Genomic DNA, 21,943 nt, shown 5'->3' with positions numbered 1-21,943 from the left:
CACCCAAATAGCAAATAACCCTATTAAAAAATGGGTGGAGGATATGAGCAGACTCTTCTCCAAAGAAGAAATTCAGATGGTCAACAGGAACATGAGAAGATGCTCCATAGTGCTAATTATCAGGGAAATGCAAATTATAACCACAATGAGATGCCACCTCACACCAGTTAGGATGGCCAACACTGAAAAGACTAGAAACAACAAATGCTGGTGAGGATGCGGAGAAAGGGGAACCCTCCTACACTGTTGGTAGGAATGTAACTAGTTCAACCATTGTGGAAAGCAGTATGGAGGTTCCTCAAGAAACTAAAATAGAAATACCACTTGACCTGCGAATTCCACTCCTAGGAATTTACCCTATGAATGCAGGATCCCAGTTTCAAAAAGACATATGCACCCCTATGTTCACTGCAGCACTATTTACAATAGCCAAGAAATGGAAGCCACCTAAGCGTCTATCAGTAGATGAATGGATAAGGAAGATGTGGTACACATACACAATGGCGTATTATTCAGCCATAAGAAGAAAACAAATCCTACCATTTGGAGCAACATGGATGGAGCTAGGCGATATTACACTCAGTGAAATAAGCCAGGCGGAGAAAGACAAGTATCAAATTATTTCATTCATCTGTGGAACATAAGGACAAAGAAAAAACTGAAGGAGACTCAGCAGAACCCAAGAATGGATTAACAGTTGCGAAAGGGAAAGGGACTGGGGAGGGTGGCTGGAAAGGGAGGGATAAGGGGAATAAGGGGCATTATGATTAGCACACATAACATAGGGGGAAGGCAGTACTGCACAAGTAGTGATTCTATAGCATCTTACTACACTAATGGACCAGGACCGTAATGGGGACTTGAGAATGAGGGGAATCTAGTAATCACAATGTTGCTCATATGATTGTATATTATTGATACCAAAAGAAAAAAAAGATAAAAAGAAAATCGGGGGAAAAATGAATTTGTACTTATAAAACACTTAGAATAGTGCTTGGGACACAGACACAGAAAGATCTATAAATGTTAGCTACTATATTTATTATTTTGTTTGCATAGAGTAATAGTCAGTTGTTTTAGCACAATTTGTAGAATCTCTTCCTCTCTGATTTGTAATGCTACCTCTTATATACAAATCTCTCACTTATATCACTGGTCTGTTTATATCATTGTATTCTTCTAAGTAGTGACTGTTTAAAGGGAGAGTAGATTGGAAGCGAAGACTCCTCTCAACTTTTCTCAGTTCATTTCACTATGCTTTTGTTTCACCTTTGCTGTCTAGGTAGGAATCACCTGGATTCCTTTTAGCTTTCGGAGGGTAGATGTAGGCAAGAAGTCCTGAAAGCTGAGTATAAATATGCAGAGGAAATTACCTGAAAGAAAAGAGATTCCATAGGCAATATTTTAAGTCAACTCTTCTTATATATATTTTTAAAAATAATTGTGATTAGAAGCCCACATAACAAAAAATGTACTATCTTCAGTACCATATGGGAAAAATTTTAATACAGTCTTTGCGTGTGATGTTTCACCCAGTCTTCCCAAGGCTGTTCCTCCTCATAATTCAATTCCTGGTTCAAATGGTCCTTCTTCAAAGAAGTCTTTTCTCAAAACCAGGAGTGAAGTTGCTTACCCACTCCTAGTCTCTTTGTCTCATTACCCTGAATCACTCTTCACCACTGAAATATATGTATTTATTGTCTTATTAGCCGTCCTCCTCCCTACTAAAATGTAAATTCTACCAGAGAAGAGATCTGGTCTGTTTGCTCTTCTCCCCATGCCCATAACTATGTACTTTGTACATAGTATGTCTTGTTAAGCATTTTTGAAATACTTGCTGAGTAACAAATACAGTGCTTTTTAATTCCCAATCACTTTTATATATATTATCTCTTTTGATCATTACAACTCTTTGGGTAAAATGGTATTGCTTAGTACCACTGCAGAGTCCAAGAAGCATTCACCCAGGGCCATAGGCAAGTAAAATGCTGAGTTGGAACTGTTGTACAGGTGGCTTGTTTTTTGAAGTGCATTACTCCAGTTCTAGAGCTAAGGGTATTTCAAACTACTTTCAGATTAAGGAAGTGATGATTCTGGAGCGCAGTAGAAACAATCCGCATTTTTAAAAAGCCGCCAATTTCTGAGGTTGAACCCTCGTCATCCCTCAGACCCTACTCTTTACACAGTCACACACACGACAGAGATTGTGGCCACAGTCATATTGCTCTAAATGCAAAAAAGAAAATGCAACTAATGGACTGTTTAGAACCCTGAGTCCCCTTGTGTACGTGTCTCAGCTTTTCCCACTTTTTTTTTTAACATTTTTATTTAGGTATAATCTTGTCACGTGTTAAAGTGCACAACTTTGAGATAATCTCATTCCCTAGAATATTTACTTCGCCTTTTGGATCTCTACTACTACAGGTACCTGTAAAGATTCCTTACCCCTCTCTTTTTATTTTTCACTTACATTCCGCAGCGGAACACGTGCGACTGGAGTGTACCGAACGCAACCAGCCTTCCTCTTCAGCCCTGCCCACCGAAAGCCCAGCCCCTCCTTTTCCCCAGAGCCCCGCCCTCGGCCCTTTTCCCACTCAGGCTCTACAAATCTCGCCCTTCCGCCACCTCCCTCCTACCCGACATACACACATCTCGCGAGAGGTGAGCGCCCCTGGCCGGACGAGAGGAAAGTGTCTGTTCCGCTGAGGGGGGAAAGAAGGAGCTGAAGGCTGATTGTGGGACCGAGCGCGGGCGGGCGGGAGGCGACGGAGCTACCAGCGGGTGAGTCCTGTTAACATTAATTAGTCCATGATCTGACAGAGTCTCCCCTGCAACCCTGGCCAGCCCCAGTGTCCTGTGGTGGGGTCTCCCCTCCCAGTCTGTTTGACGGGGGCACTGAGGCGGTGGCTGTGCCCTGTCTGAGGAAGAGGGTGGGGCATGGACTAACGCCGACCAGTAAAAAGGAAGGAAGCTACGATTGGCGGCCTTGAGCACTTATGGGAGATCGTCTTTACCTTGCGGAGTACCGCCCCTCTACTCTCCCTCCTCCCGCCTCCTTCCTTTCGGGGGGGAAGGCGGGGCCAAAGGCCCGAAGTGTGGGGAGAACTTGGGGTAAGTAACCCCGGGGGGCACAGGGTGTGGCAAGGAGAGGGGAGTTGAATCCTGAGGGAATGGAGAGTCTAGTGGAGCCTAATGGATCTTGGAATGGGGTGCAGTGGGAGAAAGGGGAGGGGTACTGAACTGGTTGAAGACCCAGGGCTTCCCAGAGTGGGGTTAGGGGGTTGGCACTGGAAGAGGCAGGGGTAATGGCCAGGAGATGGGAGTAAGTGAAAATATGGCATTGGGTTTGGCTGGAAAGATAGGGGTAAATCCCTGGAAATGAGAGTCATGGCATTTCGACTGAATTATGAAAAAATATCAGGGATGTGATACCAGAGAGAAAGTACGGATTTGGAGAAAATTAAGTTAATTAGTTTAGGAATAATTAATAGGGGAGGGGTTAGTAGCCAGTAAGCATCACTTTGGGAAGGGTATAGGGGAAAGTCAGAGGCATAAGGGAGTTGTTTGGTAAGGGAGATGGCTAATGTATACGGGTTTTTAGCCTAGGTATCAGAAGCAGCCTGGGATAGAGATTTAGGGCATTTGGTGGATATGGCACCCAGTCTGGTGACCTACCTGCAAGAATGCTGGGATAGGGGGTAGAGAAGGAGAAAAATAGAACACTTATCACTTCTACTGTGATTTCCTTTCTCCCTTTCTTCCTCTTCCCTCACTTCATCTCTTCCTAAAACTCAGGGATAGAGGCTTGGGACTTAAGCAGCCCAAGTTGGAGCCCCACAGGGAGTTATATGTTGCTCTCAACTGCTTGTTATGTTATCTGACTGGGGTGTTTACTAGCCAGGGCACCTCCTACCCAGATTCCCGCGTTGCTACTTTCCTAACTTGAAAAGTTTGTTTTCCACTTAACAGAGTTTTAGTATTTCTAAGGGTTGTGTCATAATAAGTGTGGGTTTGTTGGGGGGGGTGTAGGTAGAGTTTTAGCGGCAAGCTCACTTAATTGCTATATTTAAAAACTTTGCAGTAGTGTAGGTAATTCTTGTAGGGACATCAGTCTTTATAGGTATTCTAAGTACAGGAAAATATACTACACTGAAGTTTGTTTTGTTAAATGTGTCTTAACCCACTCATCTCCTTGAAATTGCAGTTTTAGTTAGGTTATATACTTCTTAATGGTGTAGATAAAATGGATACGTTTCAGGAAAGTGAAAAGTTTTCAGCTTTTTCCTTTGTGTCAACTCAGAAGCTAAAGATATGTCATAATATCTTAGGGCAAGGGTTGGGGAAATCAAACATAATTTGTGCTTAAACATGGAGGCTGTAAGGTAAGTGGAGACTATTGCGAAATATAACATGTCTGTAAGAAAAGAAGCTAAAGTTTGGCAGCTATACTAAGTAGTCTTACCAGTTCTTAATTCTGTACAGAAAAGGGACAAGCTTTGCCTTTTGATAGTTAAGTATTATTTAAAAGTGAGTTGACATAATGCAAACAACTAATTAATGGCTTCTTTGCTTTTGCATAGATTTGTCTTTTACATTAATTCTTTTTTACTTTTGAGGAACAAGATAATGTCTGACATACCAGTAAGGCTGTTATATATGAAGAGAAAACAGAGTATGTTGCTCTGTATTAACCTTTAGTTTTAAGCAACGGTTTGAAACTTTCCTCCTGGCCAGGAAATTACCTTTACAGCACATTGAGACCAATTAATTTCTGACCCTGTAGCACTAATTACTGAATTGGGTTCCAGTACTTCACTATCAGAGCATTGCTACTGGACGTTCAGACATTTTTCACAGTTTGCCTGGTACCAGCACAAAAAAATATGCAATGATAGAGCAAAGTCCCTTGTTTTATTCTTCCTTCCTAGAATTTGTGATGGTTTTGACTTGGGCACTATTAAAAGCACAATTCTTTCTTTCTCATTTGTATTAACACCTGTCAGAAAACTAGAGAGTAGTAACACTACTCATCTTTAAACTTGTGGATCAAAGGTTACATCCTGTAATAGTTTCAGTGTTGTAATTTTAAAGCATTTTTGTTTGCCTTGGCTTTTAAATGTTAGTGGATACTGTTACTGTGTCTCGTTTCTCTTTCCTCTCCCAACTTCCAACCCAAAATGAAAATTTTTTTTTCAGCCAACTCTTAAGTTATTTACTTTGCCTCAAGTGAAGTCCCTGGCTCTGCCTGGACACAACTGCTGTAAAGTTCTCACAAGTTATTGTTTTGTACATGTCAAGACTGAGTTTTCCCTAGGCTGCAGTAGGAGGGAGTCAGTGTTGCAGCAGTCTCCTATCCACGTCTGATGAGGAGGAGCCTTCTGCTTGCAAGGAAGTTTTAGGTGGAGCAAATAGCATTGCCATGTCTAATAAAGACAGCTCTCTCTTTTTGAGATCAGTTGGCAGGCTGGTGTATTATTGTCCCTTATCCATTGATAAAGGTGCTAAAGTTAAGGTGCATATGATGTTTCTTAGAGAAAAACAAATGCATCATTCATTAAAAAAGAAAAGCATTTTATTTTGTTGTTGGTTTCTCTGAAAATGGTATGATTTTAGAGTTCATGAAAAAGTCTTCCATCTATTTAGAAACATGTCAAAGAAAATAGTTTTTAGGCTCATTTTTGAAAGTTTCCTTCCCCTATCAGGCTTCTTTTGGGATCAGATATATTCATGAAATGTGAAAATTCATCATACTTGGCATCTCTGATGCGTGGTCTTTTCACTTCCAAATGCTGTAAAGAAGAGGTCCCCATTTCACAGATACTTTGTTCTGTTATTAGAGCTCTACTTTAGAACATTCTTTACGTTGTGCTGAAGCTCTTTAGATCCACCATCTGAAGCTACAATAAATAAACTAATTCCTTGTCAACTTGCTAGCCCTTCAAATATTTGATGACAGTTATGTCCAGTTAAGGTTTTTCTTACTTGGGTAAATATCCCAAGTCCTTTCAACCATTCCTTTAATGACATTTTTTATTTTTCAACAGTTTTTTTATTGGAATAAAGTTGATACACAATATTGTATTGGTTTCAGATGTATAACATAGTGACCGATATACATTACCAGATGCTTGCCTCCATAAGTGTAGTTTCCTGTTACCATACCAAGATATTACAGTATTATTGGTTATATTCTATAAATTGTTGTGCTTCTTAAATGACATTTTAAACAAAATTCAGACTCTTCATCAATTTAGTTACCTGAGTTTTTAAGGCTTCTTATCTAGATCCAAATATAATATCTCAGATATAATCTGATCATTACAAAGTACAGGGGAGAGTATCGGCCTTTTTTTTTTAAGCTGTACTCTACCTATATTTGTAAAGCTAAGATCACATTAATTTGTGTAATTTATTTTTTAAATGTAGTTGATGACTTTACGTTTATTTCTGTAATTGTCATCTTGTTAGTTTCAGTTTGTTGTCTCAGCTTGATAATGTTATTTAGCCTCTTCGCCATTCTTCATATCTTTGCATCATTGATAGATAAATTTGATAAACATGACATGAACATGATTCCTATGTTTTTGTTCTAGGTCAATGGTAAGAATATATAAGCGTGGAGCAATGATATATAACATCAAACACGATCATTAGGTTGATGTTAATCTATTAATCAACATTTTGGGTAAAATTCAGTTATGAATCCACCCACTGTTTTATCAAATAACTTATATTTCCTGTGAAGTACTAAGAGGTGTCCTGTTGAAATCTAAATATATTCTATCTCTGAGATCCCTGAGCTCCTAGGCTAGTGATTGTCAAAAAAGAAAATGAAATTAGATGTTAGTTACTATTTAGCTATCTGATGCTAGTACTTAGAGATCATTGCATTATTTGCCAGTCATTCATAAACCATCTATTAATAAATGAGTTTATAATTTTCCTGGGAAATAATATTTCATCAGTCTATATTTTCTGGACTCTACTCCCCTGCTCCGTATTGTTTTAAGTATGATTCCCTTCCCCCCACATTTTCAAGGCTTCTTATCCTGCTGCTGCTTTAAAAAAAAAAATTGTAGGCTGATTAACAGTGTTTCTTTATAGTTGCATTTTTTGTCATCAGATGAAAAATGAAACATCGGTCCCTGAACATTTTAATTTACTTAAAAGAATTAAACTATTGACCATGTAACAGTTGCATTGTAGCTTCCCCATAATACTGCAATTTCCAGTTTAGATCTAACTTGTCATTTCCTGTTTGGAATAAAAACCTACACCACCTGTAAAAACTACACACACACATCCCTACATACCTACATAGATATATAACTGTCATCTATAATTATAGTTTATTGGTGTGGTGGTCTAAGTTTGACATGCTGTGTGCTGTAAGTGAAATGGTGCTACAAGTAAAATAAAACACCAGCAGAATCTCTAGGGACTGAAGAGTTTATGCTGGCAACCAACAACTTTCCTGTGTGTTAGTTTTAGACCTGGTAGCTGAATTTATGTTTGAGCAATTTTAGCTGATAAATACATTTTTAAAGTACCTTCCTCTTTTGGGGTTTTAATTTTTACTTTCATTTTTAGAGAATTGCAAATTGTGAATGGAAAGGTTTGTGCAAAGAAAGTAGCATGCCTTTAGGGACAGGGTGCATTTTCTTTTGATACCTTCTTATTCATCTGAGATTGTTTAGTTTTGAATTCTCCTGGAAAGCAGAAGGATGGACATGATGACCCCTCAAGGTCCTTCCCAGTCCAAACATTCACAAATAGAAGCTTAGATCAAGAAACTTACTATTGAGGAATCAGGAAGAAAAATAAACTGTAAAGAAAATGAAATGGTCTACTTACCCAGTGGGAATGGATAAACAAAAAGTAAGGAACATAAATGGCAAGAAATAATAACTCCTTTGAGCTAAAAACAAAACAAAAGTCAACAACAGCAACAAATATTTTACATTGGTGTCATTTCACATCTCAGAATATTTCATCATGACATTTTCTCTTCAGAATTTCCCTGGTGGACACTGTGTGAAAGCGTTGTTGTCCTGGTAAATCGTAGTATTTTGTTTCCTTTCTTTCTCCTGTTTGTCCTTTTGTTTGGAAAGTTAAAAAAAAATCTGAATGTGTACTCGCTGCCTGTATACAATGAAGCAAAATTCAGTTCAGTTTTGAAAGTAAACTTATATTGTAGGGCTTCCTTGGAGAGGAAGAATGAGTGTTAATAATCCAGGAGAAGTTTTATAAGAAGACAGATTTGTTACTAGTTTTTAACACTTTGTAGGCATATATCTAGGAAAGTTCCCAGCTAAACAAACCAAAGGTGAGTTATTACAGTACTCCTCTGAAGGATTTAAGAACACTTAATAGAGGAACAAAGCTCATCACAAACACATGACTTCAATTTGTTAGCTTTTTTTACATTTTTTGGTAATTTTTTTTTTTAAGTTCTCTTGAATTTCTTTTACTGAGTAATCCTCCAAGTACTGGTTGAAATTCTTAATGCAGAGGGATTTTTTTTTTTACTTTTTTTTTTTTTATCATTAATCTACAATTACGTGAAGAACATTATGTTTACTAGGCTCCCCCTTCAATTTTTTGGTAATTTTAATCCTAGATGTTCTCATAGATTTGAAGTGCAGCTATTTTCTGTTCAATGCTGCATTTACTCTTAATATCAAATTTTGAAAGTCTAACAGGAGCCCAGAGTTAGCTTAGAAAGTCACTTCGTGAGCTTGTGGCTTTGGGCCTCCATGGGACAGTTTTGTTCTGCCATAGCTCCACCTTCCAACAAAATCCAACTTGTTTTCTTGGAGTAGAATTACATACTAATATCTTCTTATCTGGCATAGTGCTTCTTTGTGACATAATGGATAAAGATTTATATGCTAAATTAGTCAGCCTTTATTTGGGGCTTAAAACTTAAAGTAGAAAAATTACATTTTTTCAGATTAAAAAATAGAGCATACCGTTCTTTTTGAAACAAGAATATGCCTGACTATATTATAAAAACAGGATGACTTATTGATTATAACATAACGGTTGCTGTAAATGATTTGTGTTGGCTCCAAGTTTCTTTCCAGTAATGTTTATTTAAGCTTTATCAAACTTAAGTAACATCATATTGGTTTTATTTAGCATGGTTTTTCTGGTATTTCTGGTACTAACATGTCTTCTGTAGTACATTTTCTTTACTTTTTTAAGTTTTGGTCAAGCAGTAGTTTGGTAGTATTTTACACATTTACTACTGGGACTGTTAAACAGTGAGCTTTGGAATATCTAAATAGATCATATGTTGCCAGCATGTGGACAGTCCTAGAAAATAAGGTTTTTTTCCTTGAGGATTTCTAGGTACCTCCATGATTGTTATGTAGAATATTATAGCTATTTCCTCTCTAGGCCCAAACTCATACCTGGGGGTTAGTAGGAAAGTCTACTGGGTTTGTTGTTGTTTGCAGCCTGTTTAGATTAAGTCCATGAGATTTTCAGTCTATCCTTAGAGATCAGTGTTTTGGTATTGATTGCTATTGGTTTATTGTTTTAGGGATCATACTTTATCCGAATATGAGTAGAAAAAAACCAAAACACAGTATTAGGTTTTTGACAGCCTACCAGTTTACAGGACCTTTTCCTCTTCTGAAATGCATACTGAGGCCAAACATAGATAGGCATAATGTTCTCTAGGTATTTCTAACCTTGCTTTCTGCTGTCACTTAAGCAAGTTGTTGCTTTTTTGTTTTTGCTTTATTAGCCTTTCTGAGGATAGCTCAAAATAGTTCCTTGAATCCTCCAAAAGTCTAGAGAGACTTAAAAAAAGTTCCAGTCAAGTAGTTGCCTACATGAAGCTGCTTCCAGATAGGTTCTAAACATTGGCCATGTGTTGCCTAACTTATGATTCAGTCTAATTCTCACTCCCATCTGTTTTCAGTCATTTGCTGCAAAACTATGTGGTCTGTTTAAGCTGGCTCCTTTCTTTGAAACCTGTTGCTACATGTCTGAGCCTGAAATGCAGAAATTAATTTTAACCTTCTCTCTGATCAATCCAGGGTATTCTACTGTTAATTTCTTTAAGCAGTGGGTCTCAAATTACTTTTGGTCTCAGTACCCACCCCTTTATACTCTTAAATTATTGAGGGCTCCAAAGAGCTTTTGTTTATCTTAGTTATATCTGTTTATATTTAGCAATATTAGAAGTGAAAGGGGAGAAATTTTTTTTTAACTATACTTAAAAATTTTTATTTTAAGTAGATAATTTCCATATAATATGATACAACAGGGAAACACATAGGCACCAGGTGCTATAGGAACTAAAGGGTCGTCCCACAGCCCAATCTATGAGATAGAGGGGGTCAGGGAAGGCTTCCTATATGGATGAGCCTGACTTGAGTGTTTGTTTCTTTTTTTTTTAATTTTGATACCATTAATGTACAATTACTTGAACAACATCATGGTTACTAGACTCCCCCTATTATCAAGTCTCCCCCACATACCCCATGATAGTGTCCATCAGGGGATAAATTTTTTAAATATGTACTTATTTTAAAATAACAACATAAATAACTATATCTTGCAGTTTCAAAAAAAACTTCCAGAAAGCGTTAAATCTCTTTAATGTCTGGCTTAATAGAAAACAACTGGATCTTATATCTGCTTCTACATTCAGTCTGTTATGATACATTGTTTTGGTTGAAGTATATGAAGATAACCCAGACTCACACAGATAATGTAATACGAAAAGAAAGATTCTTTTAAGATAATTGTAAATAGTCTTCCATTTTCAATACTGCACCAAAATCCAAAAAGTGACAGTTTTGTAAAGGTTAGCTTTTGTATAGAATTGGAAACCTCAGCTGTGAACTTTTAATACTCTTACATTACAATGAATGGGCCTATCTTGCCCTTTAAATAGATTTTTTTTTAACCTGTGTATGATTTGAACACCCATGAACCCTCTAGAAGAGCTCAGGGATCTATAGGGATTAGGACTGCTGTCTTATAGTACCAAACTTGAAAAATACAACTGTTTAAAGTATGGGAGGAATACAAGCTCTCCAACCATTTTAGTGCTTCTCTTTGTGTCAGAATTACCCAGGATGTTTTTTAAAGTGTGGATTCTAGGGCCCCCAAAGCCAAGAGAATCCAGGAAGCCTCAGAATCTGAATTTTGACTTGGTGCCCAGGTGAGTATGCTAAAGAATGAAAATAACATAGCTTGCTTAACCTTACTTTAAGAAAACTTAATTTCTAAAATTTGGAAAGTCAAAAATAAATTAGTACTTGAGTCACATTATAAAAGTCCTTCTTAACATTAACTTACACACTCTGACATTTGTCATAATGGCATATGTTAATTAACAATGTATTTTTATTAATAGTAGTTGTTAGAAGTACCAGGACTTGGCAAACTAAGGCCAGATAGTAAATATGTTAGGCTTTGCAGACATGAGGTCTCTAACTACTCAGCTCTGCCATTGTAGCGCAAAAGTAGCCTTAGACAACATGTAAAGAATAAGCATGGCAGTGTTCCATAAAACTTTATTTATGGACACTAAAATGAGAATTTCCTGTAATTTTCACATGTCACAAAATATTCTTCTTTAGTTTTTTTTCTACCATTTAAAAATACAAAAACCATTCTTAGTTGTGGAGCATGCAGAAGCAGGTAGCAGGCTAGATTTGACCTATAGGCTGAAGTTTGATAGTCCTTGATATATACTGTAACTGGATTATGAATTTTAAAATTACTATAGTAAAATAAATGTCATGTTAAAACTGTGAACACTGTTTAATTTTCCTAGACAAAAATAATACTTTAAGAACTTGTATTCCCTTAAATTCATGTTTCTGGACATTCATTTATATAATAAACCTATAAGAAACACCTGTTAATGTGTCAATTTTTAGAAACCCATGACTCAGTTAGAAGTAGTTACACAATGTGCAAGTTGTCATACAACTTTAAGGAGTTATAAAAATGTATTATCCACTTTATGTCTTCTTTGGGGTGTGTGAGAACAGATAACTAGGATTCCAGCCAACCTCAACCTCCTGACTTAATTTTTACCTATTATTTTATAACTCTGTACTTCAGTTTTTCAGTCTGTCAGTTAGCAAACTACTTTATAAAAACCCTGACATAAAACAGTAAGGCTAATTAAAGATTATAGTAGGGTATGTGCTTTCTATATAATCTTTTTTTCTATATAGTAGGTTTACCTACAAGTGAAATAATATATGGTAAACTGTTGTTATGCTAAATAATGTGATGGAAAATGAACCCAGAATTTATGTACAGAAATTTCAGTTCCTAAATAATCTACTGCCTAGTAAAACTTAGTCATCATTGTTTTGTGGGGTATGCATAACTTGCATTACAGCGTCATGGTTTATTGGCATCTTTTTCTTAAGTCAGTTTTCTAGAGGTAATGCAAATCACAGTAGCCCCAAGTATCCAATTGGAGAGTAGAATGTGGAGACTGCTGTGATGGAGAGTTCATGTTGGTACTCCTTGCTTAGCAGCAGCTAAATTATCTTAAAGCCTAAAATTTGGTGTCCAAAGTTAATGTTCTTGGAACAGAACTGTTTGTGTATGTGTAATTTCTTTCTTTTTAAGCTCATAAGGGAATGGAACCCATAGAACTCTGTTTGGGTGCTTGTTTAAAATTTTTAACTTGTTTATAGCTGAGCTGACAGGCATTCAATACTTGCTGAACTTGTTTTCAGCCTCTTTATTCCCTATGTGCTGGATGGTTGGGGCAATTTCTAAGTGTTTAATATAGGTAGTACTTGTTAGAGAGCACTTTACCTTGAAGATAAAGAAGGAGAGATATCTTGAATTGTCTGTCTATCCTTATGTTTTAAGTTTCCACAATGTCCATTTCTATGTGAAGCTGTTTATAATTTTAGGAAGGTTTTTTTTTTTGTATCATTAATATACAATCATATGAGCAACATTGTGCCTACTAGATTCCCCCCATTATCAAGTCCCCACCACATACCCCATTACAGTCACTGTCCATCAGTGTGGTAAGATGCTATAGAGTCACTACTTGTCTTCTCTGTGTTACACTACCTTCCCTGTGCCTCGCCCCTACATTATGTGTGCTAATCATAACGCCCCTTATTCCCCTTATTCCTCCCTTTGTACCTACCCTCCCCAGTCCCTTTCCCTTTGATAACTGTTAGTCCATTCTTGGGCTCTGTGAGTCTGCTGCTGTTTTGTTCCTTCAGTTTTTTCTTTGTTCTTATACTCCACAGATGAGTGAAATCATTTGATACTTGTCTTTCTCCTCCTGGCTTATTTCACTGAGCATAATACCCTCTAGCTCCATCCATGTTGCTGCAAATGGTAGGATTTGTTTTCTTCTTATGGCTGAATAATATTCCATTGTGTATATGTACCACATCTTTATCCATTCATCTACTGATGGACACTTAGGTCGCTTCCATTTCTTGGCTATTGTAAATAGTGCTGCAATAAGCATAGGGGTACATAAGTCTTTTTCAAACTGGGCTGCTGCATTCTTAGGGTAAATTCCTAGGAGTGGAATCCCTGGGTCAAATGGTATTTCTATTTTGAGTTTTTGGAGGAACCTCCATACTGCTTTCCACGATGGTTGAACTAATTTACATCCCCACCAACAGTGTAGGAGGGTTCCCCTTTCTCAGCATCCTTTCCATCATTTGTTGTTGTTTGTCTTTTGGATGTTGGCCACCCTAATGGGTGTGAAATGATATCTCATTGTGGTTTTAATTTGCATTAGAAAGGTTTTTTTAGTAGTCCATTTTTAGCTTAATTGTTTGGTTCTGTTTCTGTGTAGTAGAGAATGAACAACTTTGTATGATTTGTAAATATACTGTTCAGTGCTTTAGAATAGTCTAGCAGATATGGGCCTTTTTTTGAAGTCAGACTTTTTTTTAAGTCATGCAGATCTGCATTTTTTTTTCTGCATTATTTTTTATTACTGGATTACATTATACTTTTTTTTTTTAATTTCTTAAAAGCAATCTATGATCATTGTAGAGACTTTGGAGAAGACTGAAAATATGAAAAAGATAATGATATCACCTGGAATATATTGTTATCCAGAGATAACCATTAACATTTGATGTTAATTCCATCATCTTTTTCTGTGCTTATTATTTTGTTTTGGAATTATGATGCATATGTGATGTTATGTCCTGTTTTTTCTCACCACTTAATGTTTTTTATGCCATTAAATATCTTTTAGAAATGTTATTCTTAGCAACTTAAATATAGTCTCTTGTAAGGTAGTATCTTAATTTATATTTATCTACTCTTCTTTAACATTTAATTCTTGTCCTTTTTTTGTTATAAATATGACTCGTGAACATTTTTTTAAAATTTTATGTTGGTTTCAAGTATATAACACAGTGGTTCAGCGGTTATACACATTATTAAGTCCTCATCCCAATTAGTACAATTACTCTCTGTCAACATAGAAAGATGTTACAGAACCATTGGTTATATTTTCCATGCTGCACTTCCAATATGATGTACATTTTAAAATGTAAGTGGAACATGTTTCTGGTTTTAGACTCAGAATAAAGTCCTGAAAGAAGAATAATTTCCTCAAAGGATATAAAACTTTTATGTGTAAATATAATATATATTTAATATTAATATAATATTGCCATATTGCTTTCCAGAAAGATTGTCCAAATATGTCCTCCCCCAAATCTTATATTAAGATACCCTTCCTGCTACATCCTTGATTAACATTCTTTTTTTTTTTTTTGTGACAGCTATAGTAAATCTCCTGAGCTCTTTTTTTTTTTTTTTTTTTTTTTTTAATAATTATTTTTTATTGAAGGGTAGTTGACACACAGTATTACATTACATGAGTTTCAAGTGTACAACACAGTGGTAGAACATTTATATACATAATTCTAGGTTCCAGCTATCACCCTACCAGGCTGTTACAATATCTTGACTATATTCCTTATGCTATACATTACATCCCGGTTACTAATTTATTTTACCATTGGAAGTCTGTCCTTTTTTTTTTTTTTTTTGTGAGGGCATCTCTCATATTTATTGATCAAATGGTTGTTAACGACAATAAAATTCTGTATAGGGGAGTCAATGCTCAATGCACAATCATTATTCCACCCCAAGCCTAATTTTTGTCAGTCTCCAATCTTCTGAGGCATAACAAACAAGTTTTTACATGTAGAACAAATTCTTACATAATGAATAAGTTACATAGTGAACAGTACAAGGGCAGTCATCACAGAAACTTTCGGTTTTGCTCATGCATTATGAACTATAAACAGTCAGTTCAAATATGAATACTCATTTGGTTTTTATACTTGATTTATATGTGGATACCACATTTCTCTCTTTATTATTATTATTTTTAATAAAATGCTGAAGTGGTAGGTAGATACAAGATAAAGGTAGAAAACATAGTTTAGTGTTGTAAGAGAGCACATGTAGATGATCAGGTGTGTGCCTGTAGACTATGTGTTAATCCAAGCTAGACCAGGGCAATAAAACATCCACGTATGCAGAAGATTTCTCTCAGAACGGGGGGGTGAGGTTCTAAGCCTCACCTCTGTTGATCCCCAATTTCTCACCTGATGGCCCCCCTGCGACTGTGCCTGTCTTAGGTTGTTCCTCCCTTGAGGAATCTTACCCATCTCTGGCTAACCAGTCATCTTCCAGGGCCATACAGGGAAATGTGAAGTTGGTAAGTGAGAGAGAAGCCTTATTGTTTGAAAAAGTTAGCTTTTTACTTCTTTGCATATTTATGCCCTGTGGCTTCTATGCCCAGCATTTGTCTTGAGGTATCTTTACCACTTGGAAGAATTATGATACTCGGTAAATTTGATATGAGGCACGAATTCTATTTAAGGGTTGTAATTAGGAGGGAAGAAGAAAAGCTATAGAAGTAGCAGGCGGAAGAAAACATGGGAAGATTGATTATTTCTTTGATATATCTTCTTGTAGAGTAACTTCAGCATGTATAGGTTTTAAGCTACTACTTAAATTGCACACACACATTAACATAATAGGAGTATAGTTACATAACCAAAGCATATCTGTAATTACCAGCCATCTGCAGTGAAACCAAGAAAACCAGTTAGGCACCTTAGGCATTTGTGAAAACTTATCTATGATATGGTGGATATTGTCCAAATGAACTTGAACAGTCTGAGAGAAATCAGACAAATTAAAACAACCCATTCCTGGGGACTGTTCACATGCCATATGTTCTTTTAACAATAAATAGTTTGTAGTTGTAAGACTTTGGAGCGCTACAATTTGCACTTCTCCAAATTCTTGGTTGAGTTCCAACAGTATAGATCCAGTCCAATTTTGTTGTTTTACTGTATGCACAGGCCAGCTTAGATATCTCCTTCCTCATTCCTATGGCAGGTCCAGGAACTGGTGGGATGAGTGCATCTACAGCTGTAGCAGTGCGTGGATCTTTGTTGGGGTTTTTTGATGATCATCTTCTGGCATGAGTCTTCCAGAGGGTGCAGATGTTGGAAGTTCTTTTTCATATCGTATCTTAGTTCATTTTCGGGGTAGCCCAATTAGGCTTTGATCCTCTGTATAAACACAAAAAGACCCTTTGCCTACACTTTTATATGCCCTTTATACCCTTGTGTAGAACTCGTTGGAGGTTACCACACAGGAACTGCCCTTTTTTTTTTTTTTTTTTGCTATCACTAATCTACACTTACATGACGAATATTATGTTTACTAGGCTCTCCCCTATACCAGGTCTCCCCTATAAACCCCTTTACAGTCACTGTCCATCAGCATAGCAAAATGTTGTAGAATCACTACTTGCCTTCTCTGTGTTGTACAGCCCTCCCTTTTCTCCTACCCCCCCATGCATGTTAATCTTAATACCCCCCTACTTCTCCCCCCCTTATCCCTCCCTACCCACCCATCCTCCCCAGTCCCTTTCCCTTTGGTACCTGTTAGTCCATTCTTGAGTTCTGTGATTCTGCTGCTGTTTTGTTCCTTCAGTTTTTCCTTTGTTCTTATATTCCACAGATAAGTGAAATCATTTGGTATTTCTCTTTCTCCGCTTGGCTTGTTTCACTGAGCATAATACCCTCCAGCTCCATCCATGTTGCTGCAAATGATTGGATTTGCCCTTTTCTTATAGCTGAGTAGTATTCCATTGTGTATATGTACCACATCTTCTTTATCCATTCATCTATTGATGGACATTTAGGTTGCTTCCAATTCTTGGCTATTGTGAATAGTGCTGCAATAAACATAGGGGTGCATCTGTCTTTCTCAAACTTGATTGCTGCATTCTTAGGGTAAATTCCTAGGAGTGGAATTCCTGGGTCAAATGGTAAGTCTGTTTTGAGCATTTTGATGTACCTCCATACTGCTTTCCACAATGGTTGAACTAACTTACATTCCCACCAGCAGTGTAGGAGGGTTCCCCTTTCTCCACAGCCTCGCCAACATTTGTTGTTGTTTGTCTTTTGGATGGCAGCCATCCTTACTGGTGTGAGGTGATACCTCATTGTAGTTTTAATTTGCATTTCTCTGATAATTAGCGATGTGGAGCATCTTTTCATGTGTCTGTTGGCCATCTGTATTTCTTTTTTGGAGAACTGTCTGTTCAGTTCCTCTGCCCATTTTTTAATTGGGTTATTTGTTTTTTGTTTGTTGAGGCGTGAGAGCTCCTTATATATTCTGGACGTCAAGCCTTTATCGGATGTGTCATTTTCAAATATATTCTCCCATACTGTAGGGATCCTTCTTGTTCTATTGATGGTGTCTTTTGCTGTACAGAAGCTTTTCAGCTTAATATAGTCCCACTTACTCATTTTTGCTGTTGTTTTCCTTGCCCGGGGAGATATGTTCAAGAAGAGGTCACTCATGTTTATGTCTAAGAGGTTTTCGCCTATGTTTTCTTCCAGGAGTTTAATGGTTTCCTGGCTTACATTCAGGTCTTTGATCCATTTTGAGTTTACTTTTGTATATGGGGTTAGACAATGGTCCAGTTTCATTCTCCTACATGTAGCTGTCCAGTTTTGCCAGCACCACCTGTTGAAGAGACTGTCATTTCGCCATTGTATGTCCATGGCTCCTTTATCAAATATTAATTGACCATATATGTCTGGGTTAATGTCTGGATTCTCTAGTCTGTTCCATTGGTCTGTGGCTCTGCTCTTGTGCCAGTACCAAATTGTCTTGATTACTATGGCTTTATAGTAGAGCTTGAAGTTGGGCAGTGAGATCCCCCCTACTTTATTCTTCTTTCTCAGGATTGCTTTGGCTATTCGGGGTCTTTGGTGTTTCCATATGAATTTTTGAATTATTTGTTCCAGTTCATTGAAGAATGTTGCTGGTAGTTTCATAGGGATTGCATCAAATCTGTATATTGCTTTGGGCAGGATGGCCATTTTAACGATATTAATTCTTCCTAGCCATGAGCATGGGATGAGTTTCCATCTGTTAGTGTCCCCTTTAATTTCTCTTAAGAGTGACTTGTAGTTTTCAGAGTATAAGTCTTTCACTTCTTTGGTTAGGTTTATTCCTAGGTATTTTATTTTTTTTGATGCAATTGTGAATGGAGTTGTTTTCCTGATTTCTCTCTCTGTTGGTTCATTGTTAGTATATAGGAAAGCCACAGATTTCTGTGTGTTGATTTTGTATCCTGCAACTTTGCTGTATTCCGATATCAGTTCTAGTAGTTTTGGGGTGGAGTCTTTAGGGTTTTTTATGTACAGTATCATGTCATCTGCAAATAGTGACAGTTTAACTTCTTCTTTACCAATCTGGATTCCTTGTATTTCTTTATTTTGTCTGATTGCCGTGGCTAGGACCTCCAGTACTATGTTAAATAACAGTGGAGAGAGTGGGCATCCCTGTCTAGTTCCCGATCTCAGAGGAAATGCTTTCAGCTTCTCGCTGTTCAATATAATGTTGGCTGTGGGTTTATCATAGATGGCCTTTATTATGTTGAGGTACTTGCCCTCTATTCCCATTTTGCTGAGAGTTTTTAACATGAATGGATGTTGAACTTTGTCAAATGCTTTTTCAGCATCTATGGAGATGATCATGTGGTTTTTATCTTTCTTTTTGTTGATGTGGTGGATGATGTTGATGGACTTTCGAATGTTGTACCATCCTTGCATCCCTGGAATGAATCCCACTTGGTCATGGTGTATGATCCTTTTGATGTATTTTTGAATTCGGTTTGCTAATATTTTGTTGAGTATTTTTGCATCTACGTTCATCAGGGATATTGGTCTGTAGTTTTCTTTTTTGGTGGGGTCTTTGCCTGGTTTTGGTATTAGGGTGATGTTAGCTTCATAGAATGAGTTTGGGAGTATCCCCTCCTCCTCTATTTTTTGGAAGACTTTAAGGAGAATGGGTATTATGTCTTCCCTGTATGTCTGATAAAATTCCGAGGTAAATCCATCTGGCCCGGGGGTTTTGTTCTTTGGTAGTTTTTTGATTACCTCTTCAATTTCATTGCTGGTAATTGGTCTGTTTAGATTTTCTGTTTCTTCCTGGGTCAATCTTGGAAGGTTATATTTTTCTAGGAAGTTGTCCATTTCTCCTAGGTTTCCCAGCTTGTTAGCATATAGGTTTTCATAGTATTCTCCAATAATTCTTTGCATTTCCGTGGGGTCCGTCGTGATTTTTCCTTTCTCGTTTCTGATACTGTTGATTTGTGTTGACTCTCTTTTCTTCTTAATAAGTCTGGCTAGAGGCTTATCTATTTTGTTTATTTTCTCGAAGAACCAGCTCTTGGTTTCATTGATTTTTGCTATTGTTTTATTCTTCTCAATTTTATTTATTTCTTCTCTGATCTTTATTATGTCCCTCCTTCTGCTGACCTTAGGCCTCATCTGTTCTTCTTTTTCCAATTTCGATAATTGTGACATTAGACCATTCATTTGGGATTGCTCTTCCTTTTTTTTTTTTTTTTTTTTTTTTTTTTTAATAATTATTTTTTATTGAAGGGTAGTTGACACACAGTATTACATTACATGAGTTTCAAGTGTACAACACAGTGGTAGAACATTTATATACATAATTCTAGGTTCCAGCTATCACCCTACCAGGCTGTTACAATATCTTGACTATATTCCTTATGCTATACCTTACATCCCGGTTACTAATTTATTTTACCATTGGAAGTCTGTCCTTTTTTTTTTTTTTTTTTGTGAGGGCATCTCTCATATTTATTGATCAAATGGTTGTTAACGACAATAAGATTCTGTATAGGGGAGTCAATGCTCAATGCACAATCATTATTCCACCCCAAGCCTAATTTTTGTCAGTCTCCAATCTTCTGAGGCATAACAAACAAGTTTTTACATGTAGAACAAATTCTTACATAATGAATAAGTTACATAGTGAACAGTACAAGGGCAGTCATCACAGAAACTTTCGGTTTTGCTCATGCATTATGAACTATAAACAGTCAGTTCAAATATGAATACTCATTTGGTTTTTATACTTGATTTATATGTGGATACCACATTTCTCTCTTTATTATTATTATTTTTAATAAAATGCTGAAGTGGTAGGTAGATACAAGATAAAGGTAGAAAACATAGTTTAGTGTTGTAAGAGAGCACATGTAGATGATCAGGTGTGTGCCTGTAGACTATGTGTTAATCCAAGCTAGACCAGGGCAATAAAACATCCACGTATGCAGAAGATTTCTCTCAGAACGGGGGGGTAAGGTTCTAAGCCTCACCTCTGTTGATCCCCAATTTCTCACCTGATGGCCCCCCTGCGACTGTGCCTGTCTTAGGTTGTTCCTCCCTTGAGGAATCTTACCCGTCTCTGGCTAACCAGTCATCTTCCGGGGCCATACAGGGAAATGTAAAGTTGGTAAGTGAGAGAGAAGCCTTATTGTTAGAAAAGGTTAGCTTTTTACTTCTTTGCATATTTATGCCCTGTAGCTTCCATGCCCAGCATTTGTCTTGAGGTATCTTTACCACTTGGAAGAATTATGATACTTGGTAAATTTGATATGAGGCACGAATTCTATTTAAGGGTTGTAATTAGGAAGGAATGCTCTTCCTTTTTTAAATATGCTTGGATTGCTATATACTTTCCTCTTAAGACTGCTTTTGCTGTGTCCCACAGAAGTTGGGGCTTAGTGTTGTTGTTGTCATTTGTTTCCATATATTGCTGGATCTCCATTTTGATTTGGTCATTGATCCATTGATTATTTAGGAGCGTGTTGTTAAGCCTCCATATGTTTGTGAGCCTCTTTGCTTTCTTTGTACAGTTTATTTCTAGTTTTATGCCTTTGTGGTCTGAAAAGTTGGTTGGTAGGATTTCAATCTTTTGGAATTTTCTGAGGCTCTTTTTGTGGCCTAGTATGTGGTCTATTCTGGAGAATGTTCCATGTGCACTTGAGAAGAATGTATATCCCGCTGCTTTTGGATGTAGAGTTCTATAGATGTCTATTAGGTCCATCTGCTCTACTGTGTTGTTCAGTGCTTCCGTGTCCTTACTTATTTTCTGCCCAGTGGATCTATCCTTTGGGGTGAGTGGTGTGTTGAAGTCTCCTAGAATGAATGCATTGCAGTCTATATCCCCCTTTAGTTCTGTTAGTATTTGTTTCACATATGCTGGTGCTCCTGTGTTGGGTGCATATATATTTAGAATGGTTATATCCTCTTGTTTGACTGAGCCCTTTATCATTATGTAGTGTCCTTCTTTATCTCTTGTTACTTTCTTTGTTTTGAAGTCTATTTTGTCTGATATTAGTACTGCAACCCCTGCTTTCTTCTCACTGTTGTTTGCTTGAAATATGTTTTTCCATCCCTTGACTTTTAGTCTGTACATGTCTTTGGGTTTGAGGTGAGTTTCTTGTAAGCAGCATATAGATGGGTCTTGCTTTTTTATCCATTCTGTTACTCTGTGTCTTTTGATTGGTGCATTCAACCCATTAACATTTAGGGTGACT

At 37.0% G+C, this 21,943-nt stretch overlaps 1 protein-coding gene and 1 long non-coding RNA gene across 7 annotated transcripts in view; one reads left to right on the top strand and one right to left on the bottom strand.

Annotated features, from left to right (window-relative positions):
* LOC130679019 (uncharacterized) overlaps nucleotides 1–2,538 on the bottom strand; it is a 36,092-nt gene extending 33,554 nt beyond the window's left edge. The window contains exon 1 of the long non-coding RNA XR_008992020.1: nucleotides 2,471–2,538. This is a non-coding gene — a long non-coding RNA (uncharacterized LOC130679019). The remainder of the gene's footprint in view (nucleotides 1–2,470) is intronic.
* A 113-nt stretch (nucleotides 2,539–2,651) lies between these two features.
* The window catches only part of LOC118927283 (cyclic AMP-dependent transcription factor ATF-7), a 104,882-nt gene continuing 85,590 nt past the window's right edge, over nucleotides 2,652–21,943 (top strand). For 3 of the 6 annotated variants that reach the window (XR_005030782.2, XM_036915295.2, XM_036915294.2), the window contains exon 1: nucleotides 2,657–2,781. The gene's annotated coding sequence lies outside the window, so the exon portion shown is untranslated. Of the gene's footprint in view, nucleotides 2,782–2,814; nucleotides 3,112–21,943 lie in introns of those variants that run through there. The other 3 variants (XR_008992019.1, XM_036915292.2, XM_057486668.1) reach the window with 2 other exon arrangements.

The sequence above is a fragment of the Manis pentadactyla genome, chromosome 10, assembly GCF_030020395.1.
Source record: "Manis pentadactyla isolate mManPen7 chromosome 10, mManPen7.hap1, whole genome shotgun sequence".
In the NCBI taxonomy this organism is placed as follows: domain Eukaryota; kingdom Metazoa; phylum Chordata; class Mammalia; order Pholidota; family Manidae; genus Manis; species Manis pentadactyla.
The sequence above is the reverse complement of the archived record's forward strand: the minus strand, read 5'-3'. Positions and strand labels throughout refer to the sequence as shown.